General features: G+C 41.8%; 1 long non-coding RNA gene across 2 annotated transcripts in view; it reads left to right on the top strand.

The window, feature by feature from the left end:
• Positions 1 to 16,582, top strand: part of LOC126281999 (uncharacterized) — a 150,539-nt gene that overhangs the window by 80,428 nt on the left and 53,529 nt on the right. The gene's annotated exons all lie outside the window — the stretch shown is intronic.

Genomic DNA, 16,582 nt, shown 5'->3' with positions numbered 1-16,582 from the left:
AACATCTTCATTGCTGCTTTATATGAAGCATATATGTTAAAGAAAAGGAAAAATTTGTAAGAACGATCCGTGGTTGGTTTTTTGGGGATACTGACATTCGACATTTCAGAGAAGTACATAAGAAAATAATCATTTAATTAAAAATAAATTTTAGTACTACACGTTATTAAATTGGAATAAAAAGTAGAAAATAATTTCTCAAAGATAATACAGATATCTGACTGCATATTCCAGTTATAGTATCTTACCTGCACAACAATAATGTCCTCAGGAAAGCACAGTTTGGATTTCAGAAGACCTCAATATTCCATTCACATGTAAGCTCAGTAAATTTTACAAGCATTAAATAATAAAATTTCGTGTGTTGATAATTTTCGTGACTTATCTAAGACCTTTGACTGTATGAATCACAGTATTATCGTAGATACGCTGTTGTGTAATGGGATTGATGACATAGCCAACCAATAAATAATGTTATATCTAACCAAAAGAATGTAGAACGTTGTACTTAGTAATTGAACCAATGATGTCTGGGGCCATTATTCGGATTAGGGAGAAATCACATATGGGATTCCCTAAGGCTCAATCTTAGGTTCGCTGTTACTCGTCATATATGGGAACATTCGTCTGTTAATATTCAACATGAAGAATTAGTCATTTACCAGATGACACTACTATTGTAAATGGAAATGGTAAATAACGTTCTTTAACATATTCCTAGCTGGTGTTCTGTGTATGGTCGCATCCTCAGTTATACAAAGACACTCCACTTCCATTTTTGCACGTGTAGGAGTACTACATTGTCAATAAGCTGTGTGCATACTGATGAGAGTTTAAACGGGGAACGTATATTCTGGAAGTCCTAAGACGACTTAGTTCCGCCAAATTTGCAATTACAATCATTGTGAATCTTGCCTAGAGACAAATCAGTAAGTTGAAGTATTTTGCATATTTTAATCAAATAATGTCATATAAAAAATAATATGCGATAACTTATATTTACGAAAGTAAGTATCAATTGTTAAAATACATCCTGTCAGAATAAATTATGATGCCCACCCATGATCCTCTTATAGACGTCTGTTTAAGAATTTGTGTATTCTGACTACTGGTCCACAGTTCATTTCTCCCCTCATAAAGTTTATTGTAAGTAATCCATTGCAGTTAAAAACAAACACTGATGTATATATCTACAATACCAGAAGAGAAAATGATATTCTTTACTCCACATTAAGGTAGGGTTCAGTATAAAAAGTCTGGCAGACTTTTGGTAAACAAACTGAAATAGTTTCTCCCTGACAACTGCTTCTCTACCATAAGAGAATTTCTATTATTGTAATGTGTAAAAGGTAGTTTGCAGGATTTATTAACTCATATTAGCATGTACCCATATTTACAAATTAATTGGCAATGTGAGTTTCAAATCACTCAATCTACATCATTATGATTTATTTTGCAAATGGTCTACGTGACATGAAACTAAATAAGTGACCAACTAACTAAGACAAGTATACGGATTGTCCCAAAAGTATATCTTTGTGAATTTATAAAAGGGATGATAACACATGTAATATTTATAACATAAACATGGGGCACATTCAGTACATAATTGATGCACAAATAGTTGACTTCCTAATTATTGCCTATTGAATTCACTTCATTTGTTGCTTAAATCTAACAAGTATTGTCACAGAAATTAAAAATTCACAAGAAAAAATTATCACTGTGTATTGTAGATTTATTTTTATTTAAGTAATATTTTATTCTTTTTAGTCTCAGTGAATTTCAATCAAATTTGTTTATGTACCAACTATGTCACTTATGGCTTCACCTGTATACGGGTATGGCACATATATTACACTTATCTTCTTCTCCCCCTTTCTATGTCCATCTCCTCTTTGCCTCTCTCTTTGTTCATATGTTCCTATCAGTTTGCATACTACCTAAACACACTCCAGTACTATCATCGTAACAGGGTGCTTCTGTAGGGGAGCCTAGATGTCAGGTGTCAGTCATTCACTCACACCCCTACCCCTTTCATAAACCACCAACAATAAAGCAAGTTAATATTGCACTGTCGTCCAGTTCTGAGCTATGTTTGAAATTTCAAGTCTCTATCTGAGGTGGAAGTCAGTTCAGAAACGGTTGCAATATCTGTACCAAAGAGACAGAGGAACAAGAAAGTACCCTGATAAAATCGGTTTACAATGCTTTTGTTTCATAACCGACTGACAGTTTCAGCTTTTGACTTGTTACCAAAATTCACGTTTGGTGTGCATTCGTTAAATTTATGAACTCAAAACAGAAAGTGTTGTTACATGGCACGCACATAGCTGCAGAATATTACTCTATTTGAGTCCAGTCTATTTGGCGGGGTCCTCTCGTTCCTTGAGCTCCTCGACGTGCGCTGTTCTATGTGGTCGCGCTTTGGCATCCACAAAAATGGCAGCTGGGACGAATGCACCCCTGAAAAGCCACACATGGGGAAGTGCTACAGTGTAACAATAATGTTGACTAGTGGATGTACCGTGTTCATCGATATGGAGGTCAGTACACCCAAGCAGTTTTATCCCCCCCAAACCATAACGATTGACCACCAAAACTATCACATTCGACAACATTCCTGAGTGCATTACGTGTTCCCATCGTCAGCGTCGAACACGATCTATTTGGTAGTCCAGCTGTTACAATGTTTCACGAGAGTGCTGATCTCCAAATCTTTGACCAAGGTACACTCACCGATGAATGGTATTGTTACACTCTACTACTTCCCCATCATAGATGACAGCGAGTGAGCTCAGTGAACAATAGATGAGATCTTGAAGGAGAGAATATTAGGCGAATGGACTGGCCTGGCTGTTGTGACCAGCATGGGAGCACGATGCAAAGCATACAGTGCCGTCTTTGGTAGAAATTTGGAAACTTGTGGTAGATTCCTATGGGACCAAACTGCTGAGGTCATCAGTCTCTAGGCTAACACACTACTTAATCTAACTTAAACTAACTTACGCTAAGGACAACACACATACCCAAGCCCGAGAGAGGACTCGATCCTCCGACGGGGATAGCAGCGCGAACCGAGGCAAGATGCGTCAGACTGTGGGGCTACCCCGCGCTGCCCGTCCGTGGTGAACACACCTTATTGAGAACCATGTGGTGCCGTTTTTAATGTCCAGGGGACCATCATGAATCACGTGCCTTCAGTAAAATTATTACCTTTTAATAAAAATGCTATTTCTGTTCGTCTCATTGCGTATTTCTTTCAGTTACTTACTGTACTGTACTATACTGTAGGAATACTTTCTATATTTGTCTCCCAAGTTTCATCGAGATGTTGCTTAGCAGTGACATATCATACAAAAGTTACTTTCGTTCTTCAGTTTCGCATACTTGCGTATTACAGGACTTAAATGGCGTAGCACGCGAAGTATTTATAAATGCAGCACAAAACACAACCTCGTGCGCACTAACAACGAAAACTGTAGGAAACTGCGGAAACAGCTTATGGTTGCCTGTAGTGCGCATTCCTTTGTGTGATTCTAAAATCAGCTACTAGACGGAAGTACCGACCAAAATACATTTTGTACACAAACCTCTATATCTAACAATTTCCCCTACAGATACAGAATCCAGCCAGTATCCGATCCCGTTACTGGATCGATCCAAGGGAAGCAATTAATAATAGACGACCGCAACCTTTTTTCCATATTGTAATTTTACTTCTCCAAAAATGGGGCGGTCCGGCATTGATAAAAACGGCACATCACTAAAGATGTCAAGTATGAAGTTCTAAATAAAATAAATGGAATAATATAAACTTTAAAATAGGCTTTGATGAAGGATTTTCTACGATTTTTAAAACTACTTAAATGATTTGACACACAGTGGTAATGTAATCGTGGATTATATGGTGACGCTTGTGGTGCATGAAAATGATCATGTTCATGATGGATGACACTTAAATATACCCTGTGTTCAACCGGTTAACGTAATGATTCCAAAAGCGTTTCAAGCATAGAAGGAGGTCTTGGCAATGAATGAGTTGTTATACTACGCGACTTCAGGAAGTTAGGGCGGATGTACATTGTAAGGCAGAGTGAAGATTTTCCAACGTTTTCCAGATTTGACAACTATTATGGTGCAACTGAGATACTGACGACACTATCAAAAGTTGAAATGGAATCAGTAAGTGCATAGCTCAGGAATTGTAGGATTTGAACATTAATTACGACCTGTTGAATATGAACTGTCGCAGGTCCGTTCAGAACTCACGCGATGTAAGAAGCTCTGAAGAGGAGATGTGACGTTCCAGAGGGCGTACACTTTGAATCACTGGGCAGCCTCCTCTGTTAAGTTCATCTACAGCTAGAACCTAAAATGTATGTATTTAATCCCTGTGCTGTACCTTCTTTTCACTGTAATTCCTAAATCTCTGGTACTATTTCTATTTTTGTGCTAAACCCTAACCCTTCGATAAAATCGCTACTGACCTCTCTTTAACAAACTGTAATGGTCGAATGCACTCCTTAATCAGTAAGCTCCCTTAAATCTATGTGGACTATATACATCCATATACTAATTCGTTCATACAAATACATCACAAGTACACTGGGCAAACTTTCGTAAAATTTGACCACATGTGAATTGTGCTATACGCATAAACTGACAGTTAACACAGCGATGTCCGGAGTAAACGTTATTTGCAGGTTCTGTAAATAACTGAATTTTTATACTACGGCGCATTGAGTATAGGACCTTTTTACTCCATTCCATATTGGGTCAACAATGTTTTGCATGAGAGAAAGTTTTCTGTTCTCGCTATATCACAGTAAAAGTTTTGCGCTAATTATAATTGCAGTGCATTCCTCTGCTATAAACTCTCATTCGGATTTAGCCCATTAAATTAAAACGTTTCCTGGATATCTTACAGTTTAAATAGTTACTCTCACTATGATAATTAACAGCAGTGTTTGAGTTTGTACTCTGACCGTTTGCTCTACATCCACATTGTTTTTCTTTTCATTTTGATTCGGTGCCCGGCGATGATTTTTTATTGCCCTGCAGATGTCACCAGTTTCGGCGGTGAGATGTTGCATGATCTCAGCTCGTCTTTCATAGTAGTCGCTTCCTGCACGTTGCCACGAACTGTGACTCCCGAACAAAGTCCAGGATGTCTTAACCATTTCGGTCAAACTGAAACAGGTGATACTGCGTCCATAACCGATTATATTCAGATAGGCAACCAATGGTCGAAAATGCAAGTTTAATATGTTACGAACGTACATGGCGTACATCGCGTAACAACGACGCTCATAGTGAATCTCCAAAGTGCCTACTACCAGTCCCAATGCACTCTCTCAAAGATCCCTGGTGTCTGTTGTAGCAGGAGACTAACAGCTTGGACCCCAGAAAGCAGATCTTCATACGTTTCTAGGGAGATTTCATACACCAACGTCTTGACGCAACCACTGTGGTAAAAGTCCAGAAGTGTGAGATCTTGCGATTTGCGGTGGCCATGGGACAGGACCTCTCTTTCCAATCCAACGATGAGGGTACGTGTTGCTCAGGTGCTCGTGGACAATAACATCGGAGCGAGCTGATGCACCATCATGTTGAAACCATATCCTTTCGCGGACAACAAGAGGTACACACTTCAAGAACTGTGGCTGAACATTTCTCCGGAACCCCGGTAACATGTATCAGTCAAACGGGGTGGCAGCAAACAACCTTGGACAAGTCCCTCAACTACCCCCCCCCCCCCCCCAACCCCCTCCCGTCTGCGGAAGTTGACACCGATGTGGGCGACGTAGGGATTGACCTAACTCCAGACATGGCTGTTGCGGCCATCGAAAACATCATAATGCGTTAATCAGGCCTCGTTAGTGAGAATATATGCTGTACGAGATTCGGTGCTACGGCACTGCGGTGGGTATTCCATTGACTGAAGTGGAGGAGGAACTCAAAAAACCTGTTTGTCCCAGTGCTTTATGACAGCGGTGTAATACTTGTTCCAGCAGTACTCTCTACTCTCCACACGCTATCCTTCGAAGTGTGCGTTTCAAGGCCAAATTGACAGGTGCTTATTTCCAGGTGGTAGGCCACAAGATACAACCCCATGTCCTTAAAGTCTGGTGTTCGGACATATGATGGCGATGGCCTGGGACGGCTGTCTGTAGCGCGAACAGCCCCGTCTCTTGTAGCTTGGTATACATGGAAATAAACTTCTTCAAATTACGATGACACCTGTTGCCAAATGCTCTCAGTAAATTCGTGCTGCTTTACGGGAAATACATCCAGCTACACCGTACGTTAAATGCGTGTTAGCCCACTAGCCGGCCGCGGTGGTCTCGCGGTTCTAGGCACGCAGTCTGGAACCGTGCGACCGCTACGGTCGCAGGTTCGAATCCTGCCTCGGTCATGGATGTGCGTGGCGTACTTAGGTTAGTTAGGTTTAAGTAGTTCTAAGTTCTAGGGGACTGATGAGCACAGCAGTTGAGTACCATAGTGCTCAGAGCCATTTGAACCATTTTTTGTTAGCCCACTCTCGTGACGAGTAACATTCGATCTTTGACTTCGCGTCTTGCATTGTACATAGTAACACACTTTACCACGGACCACATCAAAAGCTGTCTGATGGCGTGGACACCTAACAGCAGGGATGATAGTGTGCGTGTGGCACAGGTTAATGCGCCGGTACGACGCATGCGGTCTTCCCATGACACTCGTGTTCTGAGCTAAGCTGTGTACAGTATGTCTGTTGTTGGTTGGGGATGCTCCCTGTTTATCACCCGCTACCTGTTGCAGTGTACAACAGACAAACAGGATGCTTATGAGAATGCAGCAGAACTGTATGCGCCGTTGCAACTCATGCTCTGAGACCGTCGCTCGTCGCTTTGTACAATTGCTGTGAACTATGGTGTTGCTTTGAGGTGTACCCTGTGTGTGTCCATAACACAATAAACATGCACTTCCTATCATTTTTCCCTGTCTCAATATAATCGGTTGTGGAACCACTATCATCTTTTCAGTTTGACCCAAAAGATTTGAGACAGCCTCTATACGACTGAATGTCTTGCTCCCGATTGTCGTCAGATGAAAATCAAAATTTTTGATTAACGCAAAGGATTCCACTGGATGGGATTAGATGTGACGTTGTATGAAAACCGGCAGATCTTCAAAATGGTTCAAATGGCTCTGAGCACTATGGGACTCAACTGCTGTGGGCATTAGTCCCCTAGAACTTAGAACTACTTAAACCTAACTAACCTAAGGACATCACACACATCCATGCCCGAGGCAGGATTCGAACCTGCGACCGTAGCAGTCGCACGGTTTCGGACTGCGCGCCGAGAACCGCGAGACCACCGCGGCCGGCCTTGTTCACATATCAGCTCTTTGCTCAGCAGCGTTATCAACGTTTGATGCTGACAGTTTGTTCTGAGTAGTCTTATTTTGTGTTCTTCCCTCTTTCCGACGAATCTCCACCAGGAAGACACTTCTGTCCTCTCTTCTGTTCTCGTCTGCCTTCCTGTAATATGTCCACAGTCCTTGTGTACGACAAATAACCAAAGACTCCTTGTAGCTTTCATCGAACAGTTCTACAGCATCGCCAGTACGCACCGACACAACGACAGATTTCAACACGCTACAATATCTCTCGTATTAGCCGTCTTTTACAACAGTAAATACTTGTTTAATGCAACTTTTACCGATGAAAACAAAATTATTGCTCCTCCATATTCTCACTTTACTGCATTTCACAAATTCCGCGAACTCTAATGTATTTCCTTCACAATAATTCACCCTAATCCCAGCTGTCTTTATAATCCTGTTTCGCTTAGACATGGATTGTATTTACCACCTAACTGGGAGAAGTGCGTGAAAAGTAATGTACTGAAATTTATTACATTATACAAACTTCCATAACAGAATCATTTTTATAAACAAGTGTACTACGTAACATAATACTCCAACAAATTAATGTCATATGTGTGGGCAGGAATAGGATTATACATAAGATGTAAGATTTGTGCTTCACACAAAGAAGCAATAAGTAAACGAGTAAACACAGGCAGATAAAGGTTAATAAACTTCCCGTCTCAAACGCTGTCCATGTTTAAGTCCGGGGGCTTGAGGACCTGATGTAGAGAGTAGGCGACACTAACCGGAACTCAATGGAATGTCAGTTCTTGGCGAGGGTACCGCTTCCTTGTGAATTTCATTAAGATACTTTCCAAGTCGAGAGGTGGACTGCCGCTAAACATCTTGATGCAGCGGTTATCTAGTTAAGTTCTCCGCTCAAATATTTCTAGTGACCAAGACGCAAAAAATCTTGCGACAAGACGGTAAGACATCTCATACCTTTCCTCATTCGGACCGAACATAGCGTCATTTCCTGGCTATATCGCTCATTCTAAAGTGACACCTAGTGGGCGTTTCCTAGACTAGATCCTGGTAAGTCACTTGTTCCCTGGTGCCGCCGCGAAGAATAAACATTCCAACACTTTCTTTCTGCTCCCAAGGCTATTTAGGGGACAGTAACGCAAAAAATAGAAGCATGGTGGGTTCCGGTTAAGTCTCATTACTTTTGTGTGTATCTGTGTATGTGTATTTATCTGCATGAGTTGTGTGTGTTATGGTTACGCATTGTTCATATTTTCACGTGACTCGTCTGATAGTATCATTATCCAGTTACTGGCATTCATGCCGCACGGGATTAGCCGAGCGGTCTGGGGCGTTGCAGTCATGGAGTGTGCGGCTGATCCAGGTATAAGTTCGCGTCCTCCCTCAGGCATGGGTGTGTGTGTGTTTGTCCTTAGGATCATTTAGGTTAAGTAGTAAGTAAGCTTAGGGACTGATGACCTTAGCAGTTAGGTCCTATAAGATTTCACGTACATTTGGACTGGCATTCATGTCAAGTTCCCTACTATGCACACACTCATTTGCAGTGTTTGTGAACAAATGCTGAAGGCGGTGCCTCTCTATCCGAAACTAAAATGTATTTCGTTATCACGTTGAATAATGATTTATGATCACTGCCATCATTGCCAATATGGACGTTTAGAATCACCTAAATTTAGATTTCACGTCGCCATTGTTGATCAGTTCTAATGCTTATATAGAAATAACATACAGCGAGTCAGTTTCCACACTACCAGTTGATAACTTGCTTTTATGTGTAGCTACATGAGACCACCTACAATTTTCACGTTGTGACAGAAGCTCACTTTTTGTCTGTATATGCTTCCATACACCCTAACGGTTAAACGAAATTGGAACACACTGAAGGGAAACAAAAAGAAACTTCATCAATTGAGAGGATATGTGCTGCTGTTGCAACAATTACAAGATCGAGCTCAATTTTGAAAGACGTTGGCAGTGCAAGTGCGTTTATCAGTATGACGTTGATCCTCTCTAGCCTCGATGCATGATATGATTCATTTGAGAAGGAAAAGGGTATCATAAAGTCATTTTATTCTCTCGTCAGGCAAGCTATCCATCAACTGTAGCAGTTGGTCCTTGATATCCTGAATACTGACAGTGGGACGGATTTGACGCCTGAGCTGTTGACACAAGTTCCTGTCTAAGACAGATCTTGAGATGTAGCCAGCCATGGGAGTACAAAACAAACTCACAGTGCGTAGAGACATGTGTCCAGTGTATACGAGCTTTCGGCTGTTGGAAAGCGGCACCTCTTTACTGTCACGTGAGAGATAACATGTGAGGGCACAACACGTGAGGGTACAGGATGTCCATGACATACCATTGTACCGTCAGAGGTCCCTCGCTCACCATCAGCCGTGAGCTGAGGTCTCGCACGATGACTCTCCGCACCAAGATGCCGGGACTTACGCCATTCTGCGTATCCAGAACCTTGGAACAACCGAACCGCTCCTGTCGCCGCCATATTGGAGGGCGACGTTCATCTAATGTAGTGCAGAAACAATATTCATCGGTGAACACTACGTGACGCTGTTCGTCAGCTGTCCACGCTTTCTGTCCACGGCGCCACTCCAAAGGCAGCCGTTTGTATTCTGATGTAAACAGCAGCCTACGCATGGACCGTAATTCTGCCGTCCAGCTGCCACTAGTTTTTGTCCAATAGTGCACGATGGCAGAGATTGTTACAGGGAGTGCCATACTTGTTCTTGCGTTGTAAGGGCAGATGTCAAGAGGTTACGATGTGTTCGGTGCACAAACCGGCGTTCCATCCTTGCGGCGGGCAGACGTAGTCACCTGTGACCTAGACGATAAGTTTGGCCTCCATCACGTTCTCGTGCAATCCAACTTTGAGCCAATGCCACATCCGAATGCCTGCCCCCCCCCCCCCCCCCCAAATACGTATTTTGAACGATTCGGGCTACCAGGCAAATGGAGGCAGACATGAGGCCCGTTTAAAACTCTCTTAGATGGTGATAATACTGTCTGACATGAGTACGCGGCATTTCTATGACGTTAATTACTTTGGAGCTGGCTCGGGGACCGGGAGGTGGCCGTTACCATGTCTTACATGTTCTGACTATCGGCGCCATCTAGCCTGTGTTTTGCTTACTGTGGAGCCCGATTGGCCTCAGTCCGTGGCTCAACACTCCGTAGTGAGCGTTGGACAAGAGATAGCCTAAGATGCAAATTTTACCTTCATTTTCGGCCGAGCCAGTAGAATGAGAAGGTCCTGGTAAATCACAAGAAGAAATTTCATCCTCGCATTCAACGGAAAACAAATGTTAATTGTCAGAGATGAAGTGGAAATTTCTGTAACAAAATTATGATATCGAATATAAGATATATGTGCAAAACATTTAGTGAACAGAGAAAATAAAAGATTGAACAGAATACGAAGGGTACTCATTTTAATCTATATTTATTACAAATTTACCGTGAACGGGAAATAACGTCCTCATACGTCCACACCTGTTTTGAGGCATCTCTATAACAATAAAGTTTTTGTGTAATTAGGGTGAAAATTATTATTTTGTAGATAAAGGCCGGCCGCTGTGGCCGAGCGATTCTAAGCGTTTCAGTCGGGAATCGCGCGAAGGCTACGGTCGCAGGTTCGAATCCTGCCTCGGGCATGGATGTGTGTGTTGTGATTAGGTTAGTTACTTTAATTAGTTCTAATTTAGTGACTGATGACCTCATTGACCTCCGATGTTAAGTCTCATAGTACTTCAGCGCCATTTTTTATAGATAAAGAACTATGAATGAAAACAAATGCACTTACATGCACGCGTTTCACCAGAGAACTCTAGAAAGATAAACCAACAGCTAAATCTCAACTGAGACTCACTGCAGAGTGCCCGGGTGCGGTCTAAGGCAAATACGACCCGCACAGTAAACAAAACATAGGCTACAAGCCACCAGTAATCAGAATATGCTAGGCGTAGCGTCGGCCAACTACCGCTTCCCGAGTTTCCAGGCCTGGCGGGGTGGAGGCACCGACGGTGTTGACAGTGATCTTTCAACATACGATGCTGTTCACGCCCTTTATCATTCCTACATTTGGTAACAACACGAAGAACCTCACACAGAATTCCTACTCTAATATTTTACATACACGCCGAGTATCTAAACATTCATGGTGATGTCTGATTGTTCTATATCGTGTCTCCCTACCACTTTCGCGCAACCGCGCTCTGAGCGTGTTTTTCAGGGAATTGACTAGTTTGAACCTGGGACCTGTTGCTGCTAAGGAGACGCCAGACCACACATGACATGTATAATTCAGAAGAGTTCAGTGAGACTAGCGATGATATAACCAAATACTAAATGATCTCAGCGTCAGCTCCACTGCACTCCCTGTAAAAGAATCTTAATACTAACTAAATATAGTAGAAAGGGTTCAAGGCTTTCCTATTTTTAGTTAGCTGGTAAAATAACGTCGAAAAAGCAGTTAAGTTTACCATTGGAAATTTTATTCTACTCACAAAACATCCTTGATAAAAGGAAATGTTTTAGTACAGGATGGTAAAAACCAACAGCGTTCAACAAAAATGTGAACGAATATTCCCTGAATGGGTTTCCAAGTTCTACCAGCGATCGAAGGATGACCTATGCCATATCACATCTATAATCTAGGTTTAATTTAAATTTCCCAAAAGAGTAAACTATCAAAATGGTTTACAGTGACCCTCAATTATCTTTAATTAATTATCTAACTTGTCGTAAATTACAGTGACTGATGTGGCTTCTCAATAACTATATAACAGAAAAATTATCGCGTTTCGGATTTTTACTTCAAGTGGCAAATGTGAACACCATGAGTTTTAATTAACGATCGACACTAGTATTACGCAAAAAAGGGGTGTAACAGATGAGTCTTCTGCAGTTCTGAGTGAAGCCTTATGCGCTCAAAAATGCGGCATCGCGTGCGTTCATTACCTTGTCGGTGTTTAAGCAGCGTCAGGGCGGCAGCGGCCAGCGCAACAGCCATCCAGCTCGCCGTCTCGGATCCAACTCTCCTCTAACTTCTCCTTACTACAATTTACCGAAGTTGGTTTAAAAAAACTATCTGGCTATGTTTTCATCTGACCAGTCAGGGTCTCAATGTTAACCTTAAGCTCCGCCTACAAAATTCTGTCTATCCAATGAGGAACGTTATACTTTTCGTGGTGGGGCAAAGTTTTTTAAAGTTTGCAACGTAACAGAGACGCTAAAAAGTCTCACGCTAAAACCTGCAGCTGGTGTGGTCCTTTTAGCGTTATCGTGAGATCTATACTGTTCTTCTGGAGGGCTCTATCTTTTAACATGGGCTAGAGGATTGTCCTAATGTAACAGACACGCGAAAAAGTCTCACGCTAAAACTTGCGGGTGGTAGTAGCCCTTATTGTGTTATCGTAAGATCTATACTGCTTTTCTGGAGGGCTCTAGCTTTTAACATGGGCTGGGGGTTGCCCTTGACGTACCTGAGACGCGAAACAGTCTCACGCTAAAACGTGTGGGTGGTGAGCCCTAGAGGTTAGCTGGAGACGTGGGTGTGTTGGATTTGCCTGACACCTTACATATCACCACCCTTCGAACTTGATTTTTGCACTGTATTTAGGCAATGATTGAATCGTTGTCTAAGTCAGTCAAAAATTTTCTAATTTATCTAAATTTTGTTGCATACTATTCAGCCACGTTATTCTGTTCTATGCTAGTTTGTATTACTAATTTATATTTTTATATTCTTCCACATTATAATTAAAAATGACAAGAGAAGAATATTTTTATACTATTGTTAATGTTTAATTATTTTCTTTCTTTATTTAAGTGTGAAGTTTGTTTTTTAAGAAGTTTGTTATCGAAAGTGAGGAGTCTTTCACATCGATTTTCTTAGAAATATTGTTTCTGTAAATGTAGTAATTAAGTAAAATCTATTCCTAACACATTTTCTAAATATCATGTACAAGTAAAGTGTTTTTGTTTCTAGACACGCATTTCAACATTGTGACACTAACAAATAAGAATTATTTCCAAGAATTGCTTTGACAAAGAAATATACATACACAATTATTGAGATATTATCCTACTAAATGGTATAAATGTTAAAAAAAGGAAAACATCCAGCAAGATAATTTTTTATTCTTAGTTTTTATAAGGAGAAACTAAGTAAAATATAGTTATTCTTTCATTTTTATGAGGAGAAAATAAGTGGCATATTGTTTCTTTATATACTATCCATTTCAGAACGAATGACTATTTTTATCGATAGTCTATTTTTTTACGTAAGTCCATAGACAATGACCGTTATTTTGTAGTTTGTTAGCTGTCTGGTGTGCTTAACTTATTTAGTTTCTCACACATTTCTTTTGCACAATTCCTACATCGCATAATTTGATTTCACACGTTCACACAATCCTGTGAATGTTTAAGCATGAGGTTGGCCAATGTTTTTGCACGAAGGCGATGGACTTGAGCGAGATGGATGTGGGCAAGTATTTGATGTACAGCTTCGTTCGTCGTTCCTTGTTGGCTTTGCAAGTGTGTGTTGCTTTTGTGGAGGTCCCATAATGGAATGGAGCTGTGAGTGCAGAATCTCGTGGTTTACTGGCTTTGTATGCGTGAAAGTCATCGTTATGTGTCGCTGAATGCGATCGTTTTTCGTTGTAATACTTCGCAGACGACTAGTTTACAATAGGATAGGGATTTGGGAAGGTATGTCGTCTATTCTTCACCCATCTTCTTTCTTGGTCTCAATCTTGCGAATCTTCAACTTCTGTTCTTCCTGCTTTTTCTCTGCATCTTACTTGCTTCTTGGTTCTTCTCTGGGCAGGATATGGAAATATTTATTGATAACTAGTCGCTTTGAAGTTCTCCTCCTAGTAACAGTTTGATAAATTGTTTGGGCGCGTCATTTTTAATTTGTGGAAGTTCTTCTTCAGTTTCGTGCATAAGCGTGCTCTTTAATAGCAGTAGTGTGACTTTTACGCATATTTTTTGCCAGTGGTGGCTTGCCCAAGCGGTCTTCTCGTCCGGCCGTTTTTTTGCTCGCTCAGTTCATTCGGGGCTCGGAGACCCTTCCGGCGTTCGCCGTCCCAGCGCCGTCCCGCCGCGTCTCAGCAGGGGTCTGTCACTGTGCATCTCGGTGTTCCATCCCAGCAGGATTCCTCCTAGCGGGCAAATTTATTGCCCACTTTCGCTACAAGGGCATTATGTTAGTTTTGCTGTCTCTTCCCTTCTCAGGACCCTCCTGCTATGTAGGAATCGTGTCTTGCTAATTACGTCCTTTTCTTTCTTGATACATCTCGCGTTGCAACTTGTGGGTCGTTGCATCTACATCTACATCTACAGCCATACTCCGCAAGCCACCTGTCGGTGTGTGGCGGAGGGTACCCTGAGTACCTCTATCGGTTCTCCCTTCTATTCCAGTCTCGTATTGTACGTGGAAAGAAGGATTGTCGGTATGCTTCTGGTGGGCTCTAATCTCTCTGATTTCATCCTCATGGTCTCTTCACGAGATATACATAGGAGGGAGCAATATACTGCTTGACTCTTCGGTGAAGGTATGTTCTCGGAGCTTTAACAAAAGCCCATACCGAGCTACTGAGCGTCTCTCCTGCAGAGTCTTCCACTGGAGTTTATCTGTCATCTCCGTAACGCTTTCGCGATTACTAAATGATCCTGTAACGAAGCGCGCTGCTCTCCGTTGGATCTTCTCTATCTCTTCTATCAACCCTATCTGGTGCGGATCCCACACTGCTGAGCAGTATTCAAGCAGTGGGCGAACAAGCGTATTGTAAGCTACTTCCTTTGTTGTCGGATTGCATTTCCTTAGGATTTTTCCATTGAATCTCAGTCTGGTATCTGCTTTACCGACGATCAACTTTATATGATCATTCCATTTTAAATCATTCCTAATGCGTACTCCCAGATAATTTATGGAATTAACTGCTTCCAGTTGCTGACCTGCTATATTGTAGCTAAATGATAAGGGACCTATCTTTCTAGGTATTCGCATCACATTACACTTGTCTACATTGAGATTCAATTGCCATTCCGTGCACCATGCGTCAATCCGCTGCAGATCCTCCTGCATTTCAGTACAATTTTCCATTGTTGCAACCTCTCGATACACCACAGCATCATCTGCAAAAAGCCTCAGTGAACTTCCGATGTCATCCACCAGGTCATTTATGTATATTGTGAATAGCAACGGTCCTATGACACTCCCCTGCGGCACACCTGAAATCACTCTTACTTCGGAAGACTTCTCTCCATTGAGAATGACATGCTGCGTTCTGTTATCTAGGAACTCCTCAATCCAATCACACAATCGATCTGATAGTCCGTGTGCTCTTACTTTGTTTATTAAACGACTGTGGGGAACTGTGTCAAACGCCTTGCGGAAGTCAAGAAACACGGCATCTACCTGTGAACCCGTTTCTAAAGCCCTCTGAGTCTCGTGGAGGAATAGCGCGAGCTGGGTTTTCACACGACCGTCTTTATCGAAATCCATGCTGATTCCTACAGAGTAGATTTCTAGTCTCCAAAAAGACATTATACTCGAACGTAATACGTGTTCCAAAATTCTACAACTGATCGACGTTAGAGATATAGGTCTATAGCTCTGCACATCTGTTCGACGTCCCTTCTTGAAAACGGGGATGACCTGTGCCCTTTTCCAATCCTTTGGAACGCTTTGCTCTTCTAGAGACCTATGGTACACCGCTGCAAGAAGGGGGGCAAGTTCCTTCGCGTACTCTGTGTAAAATCGTACTGGTATCCCATCAGGACCAGCGGCCTTTCCTCTTTTGAGCGATTTTAATTGTTTCTCTATCCCTCTGTCGTCTATTTCGATATCAACCATTTTGTCAACTGTGCGACAATCTAAAGAAGGAAGCACAGTGCAGTCTTCCTCCTTGAAACAGCTTTGGAAGAAGACATTTAGTATTTCGGCCTTTAGTCTGTCATCCTCTGTTTCAGTACCATTTTGGTCACAGAGTGTCTGGACATTTTGTTTTGATCCACCTACCGCTTTGACATAGGACCAAAATTTCTTAGGATTTTCTGCCAAGTCAGTACATAGAACTTTACTTTCGAATTCATTGAAAGCCTCTCGCATAGCCCTCCTCACACTACATTTCGCTTCGCGTAATTTTTGTTT

Source organism: Schistocerca gregaria, chromosome 7, assembly GCF_023897955.1.
Source record: "Schistocerca gregaria isolate iqSchGreg1 chromosome 7, iqSchGreg1.2, whole genome shotgun sequence".
Taxonomy (NCBI): Eukaryota; Metazoa; Arthropoda; class Insecta; order Orthoptera; family Acrididae; genus Schistocerca; species Schistocerca gregaria.
The sequence above is the reverse complement of the archived record's forward strand: the minus strand, read 5'-3'. Positions and strand labels throughout refer to the sequence as shown.